Source organism: Crocodylus porosus, unplaced genomic scaffold (genome assembly GCF_001723895.1).
Source record: "Crocodylus porosus isolate Cpor-Errol unplaced genomic scaffold, CroPor_comp1, whole genome shotgun sequence".
NCBI lineage: Eukaryota > Metazoa > Chordata > Crocodylia > Crocodylidae > Crocodylus > Crocodylus porosus.
In genome coordinates this window covers 31,485,474-31,494,662 of record NW_017728886.1, presented here as the reverse complement: position 1 = coordinate 31,494,662, position 9,189 = coordinate 31,485,474, and the positions used below count along the sequence as shown (strand labels likewise).

The 9,189-nt window shown below is 42.1% G+C and overlaps 1 long non-coding RNA gene across 1 annotated transcript; it reads right to left on the bottom strand.

Annotated features, from left to right (window-relative positions):
• Nucleotides 1–619: 619 nt before the first annotated feature.
• Nucleotides 620–7,268, bottom strand: LOC109320186. Its single transcript, XR_002103751.1, has 3 exons — nucleotides 7,181–7,268; nucleotides 6,184–6,225; nucleotides 620–1,131 (listed from the first exon to the last, which is right to left on the bottom strand). It is a non-coding gene; the product is annotated as an uncharacterized LOC109320186 (long non-coding RNA).
• Between the last annotated feature and the right edge of the window lie 1,921 nt (nucleotides 7,269–9,189).

Here is a 9,189-nt window from a genome sequence, read left to right as displayed (position 1 = left end):
TTATTCAGATCTCCTTTATGCAAAAGACATTTGGGGACAACTTTTTAGAGGTAGGTAGACATCTAGAGGTACAGTAAGTCACATAGGGCCACATTTTTAAGGAGTTTCTGATGCCCACGGTCTCACCCAGGCATCTAGCAGGGCTTTCAGAAATGCCTAGCACTGAGCTCTGATTAGTGTCATATGAGCATTAGATTTTTAGGCAGTGTGTTGCTCAGCATTGCGAGGCCCAAGAGGCTTAGACAATTAAGTCCCAGTTTTTTAAAGTAACTTTGGGCTAAATCCACAAAGGCATTAACAGTGAGCACGCAGCCCAGAATAAATGAATATTTATACATCGTATATTAAACATCCATTGGAAAATATGATTAAAACTAAATCAGGGTACATCTACACATGCATTAATGCGCCATTCTTGCTGCTCAATAAGTTTAGTACCTGAATTAACAGGTACTAACTCAATTTGCAGAAACTGGTGCTACTGAGCAGTAGCAACGGTGCACAGCCTTTTAGTGATGCTAATGCGCAGTAGATCAATTCTACTGCACATTATCTTGGCTTTTGCCATGACTTGTTAATGTGCAGTATAATTAGTTTACTGCACATTTAGCGTCTCGTGTAGACGCATCCTCATTGGAGCAGGGACTGGAACCAAGGTCTTCCCTCTCCAGGCCCTGACTACTAGGTCACAGAATCAAGCTCCCTGCTGCTCTCTCTCTAGCCTAATACATTTTTAACTTTTCTTAAAAATCAGAACAGCTTTAAGAGGCAAAACTGAGATAGATGCTCTTGAACCCCTAGATAGCCTATAGCCTAGTCGCCAAGGCATTCTACCGGGAGACGCACATTCAGATCCCGCTGGTAGGTCCACCAGCTTCAGTGGGTGTCCCAATCCAAAAGGGCTAAAAAAGACAGAGTTGGTAGATCAACTTTTCCACTAACACTACTGCAGACCTAGGGTGGGATGCACGAAGCCAGGGATGTTGCTGGTGACAAGTTCCTTTTTTGGGTGGAACAACAATGCTGGTAGTGGAAGAGTTTAATCCATAAGGAATATGGAGTGCTGAATCAGGCCTTTGAATATTACTTTTTGTTCATTTCTGCTGCACCAACTTCTTAATGTGGGAATCCCTGAGGACAGTAAGGACAACCAATTAGATTTAATATTCATACAAGTCTTAATCTATGTAGAGTGCTTAGAAAAGTAAAATGAAATTGGAATATGAAATCATTACTAAAACATGACAGCTACTTTTGATCAGATATTGTTTGTACAAAGTGCTTTAAAATAATTCTTTGAAATACCATTGTAGGCTCAAGCAGGGAATTCATTTCCACCCACTCAAGCCAGAACATACCAATGCAAACCAAATACCAGCACAGTATTAATGAGCAACATTGAACCCAGGTAATAAATCAGCAGCAGTTTTATCTTGTGCATGTTTTAATTAGTGATGTGTCACTTTTCACAATGGAGAAGAAAGAGGAACAGAGTTTTGGTGGTTTGAGGAATAGCATGTTTTTGTGTCCTGCTGCCTGAAGCAACTCCATAAAAATGCCACATTTCATCTCTTTGGGCCCATCTCAGGGAGGAAGAAAATGTTAAATCGTAAAGCAGTAGTGTGTGATTACCAATTAACGATTAAAAATACATCTAGGCAGAGTGAGCAGGAACAGAGCCTACCAGGGTGAGTCTTGCTCCTAAGGAATGCCTTCCTGCCAGGAAAGAGGCACTCTATTATCAGGGAAATCAGTCCATCAAGGGGAGAGCAATTTTCCCCTGATTGGTGTGTGAAACATGACATCCACCAGCTCTTAAATCATTTATATTTTACTTTTTTATGATGCAATTGTGAATTAGCTCACTCTGCATTTGTAATTAGAGTGTGGAACAGATGGCCAGGGCTTAGTTCAGGGTGATAAATCCATTAAAATAACTTACAAGAAGCTGCTGCTACTGTGGCTGCTGCCAAGTAATTGTTCATTCAGATGCTTTGTTCAGGGTTTGTGCTTTGGCTGGAAGAAGGACTTTTAAAATTGTCAGTGAATCAAAGTGCCAGGGACAGGACTGAAGCGGGGAGGGGCATTTTAGGGGTCACACAAATTTTTGCCAAATGCTTTAGCTGTTTTCAAAAAAGTTATTTGTGTAACCTGCATTATATAAAGGATGGGGGAGAAAGGAATAGCTAAAATAGCTGCTGCACACTGGCTGCCTGTGCGGATACTCTTATTCCACATGTGAGTGCCTTTTTATTCCACTTTAGAAGTGCATTAAGCTTAGCTGTACAAACACATTTTGAGTGCAGAATAAGAATGTCCACACAGAGAGTTACTCAAGAATAGGTACTTTGCTTTAAATCCACCCTCTAATTTATTTTTCAGTAAGGTCCCCATGGAGAAAAACCCCATGGTATTTTATTACAATAGACTGAATTCCAGACCCAGATGCCAGCAGAGGGCTCCCACTGAAGTTAGTAGAAGTTTTGGTTGAAGTTAGTGCATCACTTGACAATACGGCCCTTTTAAATACTGGTTGGGATGATCTTGTTTCCTACTATTAGGCTAAGGACACAAGTTACACATAAACTAGTTTAAGGCGCTCCTGCCTGCCCCCTTTGCCTAGGCAGCGAACACGGCCTGTCGGGGGGGCACTGGCACTCTCAGGGGGTACACATGCACCCCCTATATGTTGCCACTGGTCTGTACTTAGCCTTAATGATTAGCAAAAGGGCTACTGAGCCATTATAAGTATTTTTCCCTCCACTATTATTTTTCTAACAAAAATGCAGAAAAAATAGAGAATGAAACAAAGCCATGTACTTATTTCCTTTCCTGGGTGCCTTTAGGCACAACTAAAGCAACCTAATGTATAAATAACCATGAGTTAATTTCTAAACAAAGTTTCTTCATTCTTCAAAATAGGAACCTGGAAATCTGGTAGGGGCAGACTTGGCTAAAATACTGCTGTGAAAAGTGCTGGTATTTGATAGAAGCTTTTTCATGATGTTTCTGCTTCTGTTCCCACCTGTAGCTCAGGATAAAGGTGTCAGAATAACTCCAATAGCTGGCTGGGATCCATTTCCAGCAGTGGAACTCAACCAGTGTTGTGACAGTGTATCTTGGGTATCATTTCCATACAAGAGTGCTGCTGTTCATCTCCTTCAGCCATTAGCAGATGCTGAGGTTTTCTTGACTCTGTCTAAAAAGTGGGAGCCCTGCTACGGAGCTAAGTCAGTTCTGTAGTTGGGAGGAAATGTTCCTTGCTAATGGCAACATGGAGTTCCTTGAGGATATTTTCCATCTAAATGCCATAGTGAAGCAATATATCATTTGGCCACATGCAGCAAGTAGGCCATCACAAAGACCATGCACCTAGGAGATGAGACCAATCAAAATTGGCAGGTCTAATTCTGCAAGCAGAACTCCCCTATGCTGAGTTCTCATTGGCCCCACTGAGCATCCCTAATGCACATAATGCATATGTAGGGCACCTCTTGTAGAATCACATAACAAAAATGGCACCAGAAAAGCAAAAGCTAATAATACGCACATGTGCATATAAAAGTATGTACTTCTGTACATAATTCTGAAATATGCAGGTACTTAATTATCAAGCTGCCTAAATGGCCTGGCATTTGAAAGGGTTAATTTTGTTTCTGCATATCATATCTGCCTGGCTGACTGCTCAGCCTCTGCCAGCCTAGGCATTATGTGATGCTCTGCTTGTCCCTCAAGCTGCTGTTCAAGACAGGCTGAGTTAAGAAATGGTTAGAGCTCAAATAAATATTAGCAGAGCAGTCTGGACCACAAGCATCTCTCTTCTGTACCCGCCTACATACATGCTGCTGCATCTGCTTCAGCACAGAGTAGTACTACCAGAAAGGCGGGTCAGCTTCCTCCCCACCCCCTTGTTTAACAAGACCTTGCGCTTTTGATGAGTGACCCTTCCCTGGATGCAGGCTGTTTGCAGGCTGAAGCCTGATGTCATGTTAACAACAAAGCAGTTAGACAACAATGCATAGAGATTTTACTTTAAAATTAACATAACCTAGTTAGGGGAGATTTTTAACTGCTGCTGCTTGTACATCAGGAAGAAAAAAGGAAAATCAAGTAACAGCCTAATTGGCTTTTACAGAAGTCTATGGGGGAGGCATGCTGACCTGTTCTTAGCTTAGATGCCTTGTCTGCTCTGTATTGTCACTGTGGGAAGTGGTAACAGAGGCACACCGGGACAATGATTTTATATTTTAGCACTAAAGATCTAAAAAACAAAATGCCTCCAACAGGGTGATTTTGTTTCCAAGCTGAGGAAAGCTTGTCACTATTGGCTCTATGGGGCCATGGATCAAGCCTTTATTGAAAAGAATCTGGGCAAAAGAAGAAGATCAAGGATCTGATTTCCCCAGCCTTCCTTTGCCTGCACTGTGTTTGATCACTTCCACATGTGCTGTGCAAGGGCAAAGGAGGGGTAATCAGCTGCCATTTTGATTTGGTAGCATTTCACTCTGCTCAGAGGTGAATAACCAGGCACAGAACATGGCAATAGAAAACTGGGCCAAAAGTATAAGAATGAGTGGTGAATCTGAATTGTGCTTAGCTGTCCCTACCAGTGTGTGCACCAAGAATGGTTAGGCAGCAGAACATAAAATACAAATAAATGTTATTTCTCTTGCCCCTCCCCCATACAGCATTAGCTGCCTGCTTTTCACATCCTGAACTGGAGTCCCCCTCCAGTGTGCTTTATGCAAGCAGCAAAGTGATTGATCCAGCCTGTCTAATTTCTCTCTGCCTGCAAATTGCTGTGCCTCTGAATAGCTAAAATGTACCAGTGGCAGAGAGGATATTGGCAGTTCATTTTTTATTGAATTTGTATTTTAGAACAACACCAGTTCAATCAATGTCAATTACAGTAACATGTACATGTTGCAGGACTAATCACCTTCTTTATCCTCCCTCATTTCCAGAATACTTAAGGGAGAACTGCACCGATTAGTTAGTCTGCCTTAGGGACAAATGCAGCCCCAGGTCTAGGCCAGCAATGGAATTAGAATTCTTCATTTCTCCGAGAGGGACGGCATTGGTAGACCGCATGCAGACCGAGGCTGCGCTGTAGTCTCTACTACAGAGTGCATCATTTCTAAACCTCTCACTGGCATAGGGCAGACTCTTACCTGATCACAGCCCACTTCTAGGTTGCAGCTAAGGGCCTTGTTACACATTAATTTTAGGCAGCTCCTGGAGTTCTTAACCCCTGGATTGTGTGGTGAAACTAGTTTTAAGCACACTGAAGGCAGCTTAAAGTTAACCTCTACAGGGCAGGTTTTTCGCTCACCCCTGTTACCCAGCTCATGCTCCATTACTGCATGGCCACTCCCCATAGATGTACCACCCAAGCTGCAGTCCTTAAGCATCCCAGGATGCAGTATCTTCTCCCTGACCCTTCTGTTCTGTGCAGGCAAACTTTTAGTTTCTACCTCCTGAACTCTACTGTTGAGGGGGCAGTTCTGACACCAAGCCAACTCCCACCCCCAGGGATGCAACCCTATGGAAACAGCTTGCAAAGCATATGTTAGCTAGCCAGGTCACAGGGCACGGATGGGTCCAAGAGGGATGAGTGGACAACAATGTAGGGGGCTGGATTGAATGCTTGAAAGCTGGGGCTTCCTTCCTGGGACAGGGGCAGTAGCTCCCCCAAAAGTGCCTTCCCTCATCACTCCCACCTCACAATCACCGCAGGAAGCATGACTATCACCCCCACCCACAACCCAATCCCAATTTCTTAAAACATGAGACCTTTTTTAATTTACTTCCTCTTTATTTCTTTTTAAATTCCTTATTTTTTTTACTTTTTATTTTATCCTTCAGTGAAAGGCTTCTTTCATTTCACCACTCATCTTCCATCCCCCATTTCCTTGCCACCTCCCATTTCATTACCCCCCACCATCTCCTTAACTCTCTGCCTCCCAGCTTCATGTCCCCCCACCCCTTTCAGAACAGAAGTAGAAGCCTGTCCTGGCTCACCAGCCCTGTAGTGGCAACTCACAGCTGTAGCTCCTAATTAGGCCCCTGCTTTCTAGTGCTTTGGTGCAGTGGTTTTCAACTGTGGTCAGCGGATCCCTGGCGATTCGCAGATTATGTCTAAGGGTTCCATGAAATATGACTATGATTGATCACTATACTTACCATTGAAAGGGATCTGTACCTCCAGTTGAAAATTTTAGTGGTCTGCAAATGAAAGAAGATTGAAAACCACTGCTCTAGTGGTAAGTTACAGTTGTGCAGGTAGGGAACAGTCAGCGAAGAGTTTTAGCCTTAAGATGTGTCTGCTCCAAACTTGAGCTAGCACGAACACCGAACAACAATTTGATCAGCTCAAAGTGTAACGTGTAATGAGGCCCTAAGTCACAGATATTTGGTGTAGCTGGTGCTTACACAGGTATATACTAATATAGAGTGGGCAGGTTCTCCATCACCTTGGAGAGGGATGTGGAAAGGCTGAGTATAAACAGTTTGGGCTGGAGCATGACAAGAAACATCACCATGAAATATGCTTCACCCACAGGCTCTCACTTTGTGCATGCTGCATGCCAAAGAAATGTTGTGTAACTGCTATTGGAGCAATGCTGGGTCCACTCAATGTGGCAAACCCAAGATGGAGAGCTAGAAAGCAGGACTGGGCACATGCCAAAAACATAAGAATGTAAGAAATGCCATGCAGGGTCAAACCACAGATCCATGTAGCCCAGCATTTTGTCTCTTTAGTGGTAGAGTGTGGATGCAAAGGGATGGGTACTTAAGCAGGGTATATCCAGAAATATTAATCTCCCTGGAGCTTCCAACATTCAGAGACCTAGGAAGTCCTAAATTTGAAGCTCCACCGTATTAATTACTACATTGAATAACCACTAATATACCCCTTCCCCATGAATGTGTCCAGTCCCCTTTTGAACCCAATTATCAGGCTTCACATGTGACCTTATTTTTGCATGTGGTACAGGCAGAGTAGGAGAGAATGTGTGGGGCTTGTGTCCAGGGCAATGCTCCGTTGCAGTGTGTGACTTGATGTGGACATGCCCTTTCTGTCCTTGTGGTTGGTACTCAAGCACTACCCCCTGTAGTGCCCCAGAGGAATGCTAGCCTCTCCAAAGAGGATAAAACCATGTCCCAGCATGCTGCTTACCATCCTGCAGGGTAGCGCAGCTCCCACAGGTGTGAATTTAAATGTCTCCATGAGCTTTTGCTGAGGCATATGGCTCCAACCATCACAGCTCACTGTACAATAAAGAAGCCCTTAATTAACAATATGGTTTCACTGAGTGCTGAAAATCAAATGTGATCATTAACTAGACTTAGTAGCATCTTTCTTCCTTCAGCACCAAGGTTTATTATGATTTCATGAACTTTGGCTCATGATTAGAAAGCAATTACTGGATTTGATAATGTGATGTGTTGGATGCCTTCAGCTTTCCCTGAATTTACCATTTTGCAGGAGAGGGCTTAGCATTCAGTGCAAAGGGGATTTGTGTTCCCAAGTTCTGAATATACAGCAATAAGATCTCAGTCTCAGATTTAATCTTTCCACTAGATGTGGTCTGAACAACAAGTATCACCTTACAGTATCTCTTTTAAACACAGTTGTTTATTATTCAACAATTTTGAAATGGTTATTTTCATGTTATCTCAGCAATAATTAAGCAACACCAAATCAGAAACAGAATTATGACATGCAGTCAAAAATAATAACTCCTAATCTGCTTGAATGATTCACTTGCAAATCCTTTTTTTAATACAGGAGGTCCAAACCCTGCAAGCTGAAATACATATATGGTTGGTTGCAGAGAGATATTTAAGAGCATAGTTTTTGTACTCATGATTACAAATTAAACGACTGTGTAAGCAACTAGCCAATTAGGTATCTAAATAGCTCTTTACATGTAAAATTGACCAATCTGTACTCACCACTATGATCACAGATTTGGAAGGTACCTTGTAGATCATCTACTTAGACCTCTTGTACTGATACAAGATTTGTGGTTTCTGCATTGTCGAGCTTTTTCTTGAAAACTTCCAATGAAGGAGATTCCATAAAGAAGACAACTTGTTCCAGCATCCTACTATTCTTAGGAAGGTTATTTTTAAGATTTCATCTAATCCTGCTTTCTGTATTTAAACCCATTGCCATGCATTCTCTCTGTGGCAAAAGAGATTTTTTCTCCATCTTCTTTTATGGCAGCCTTTAAAGTAAAACATTCAAAAACATTTATCATGTCATCTCCCCTTTAATCTTTTCTCTAAGCTAAACATATCTAGTTCCTTCAGCCTTTCCCCACCTGGGTTCCCTTCTGACTGCTTATCATCTTTATTTTTCTCCTTTGGATCCTCTCCAGTTTCTCTAGCTTCTTTTTACAATGCAGTGTCCTCAGCTGAACACGGTGCAGAGGGCTAACCAGCACAAACACCTCCTATATCCTGTATACAATGCTTCTACTAATGCAACCCAAAATTTTATTTTTTAAGACAATCTAATTACTGACCCATGTTGTGATGGGGATCCACCACAATCCCTGGATCCTTCTTGACAGTGCTACTGCAGTTATCCTCTATCCTGTATGTGTCCCTTCTCTTTTCTTCCCTGATACTGGTATTCACAAATGTAGGAGAACAAAAGTACATATTTGTGCACACAGATATTGGGTTTCTTTTTTTTTTTTAAATTACAAATTGTCTTCAGATAAACTTAGCAGTAAATGGCCTAACAAGGAATTTTAAACTGATCTCATTTTTTGTCTTCTAGTAAGAGGTGATTGAAATCTGTCAGACTTGTCTTTTTATGGCCCACTCTGTGCACTGCTAATTTTAGTGCTATCTTTAATAGCAAAGATTAGACTTTTACATGTTCATATTCAGATTACAGGAGGAAAGTCAGGAAAATTGACAGGCTATAATAGCTTTCTTTTCCTAGACTCTCCTCACTGTTACATACCTGAGGGAACGTTTACTGGCATACTCTTCACCCCCTTACAGGTAGTCTTTAAATGCTTTTACCTGCTTACCACAACAAGCTAACTAATTTTCCCCTCATCTCCTAGTTTGGAGGGCAGAGTATTTTACCAAATTAAAAGCAGTGCCCTTATCATACATGTTAGACACTGGTGAGCCAATTCCAGTCTCATTCTTCTATTGAAGGCA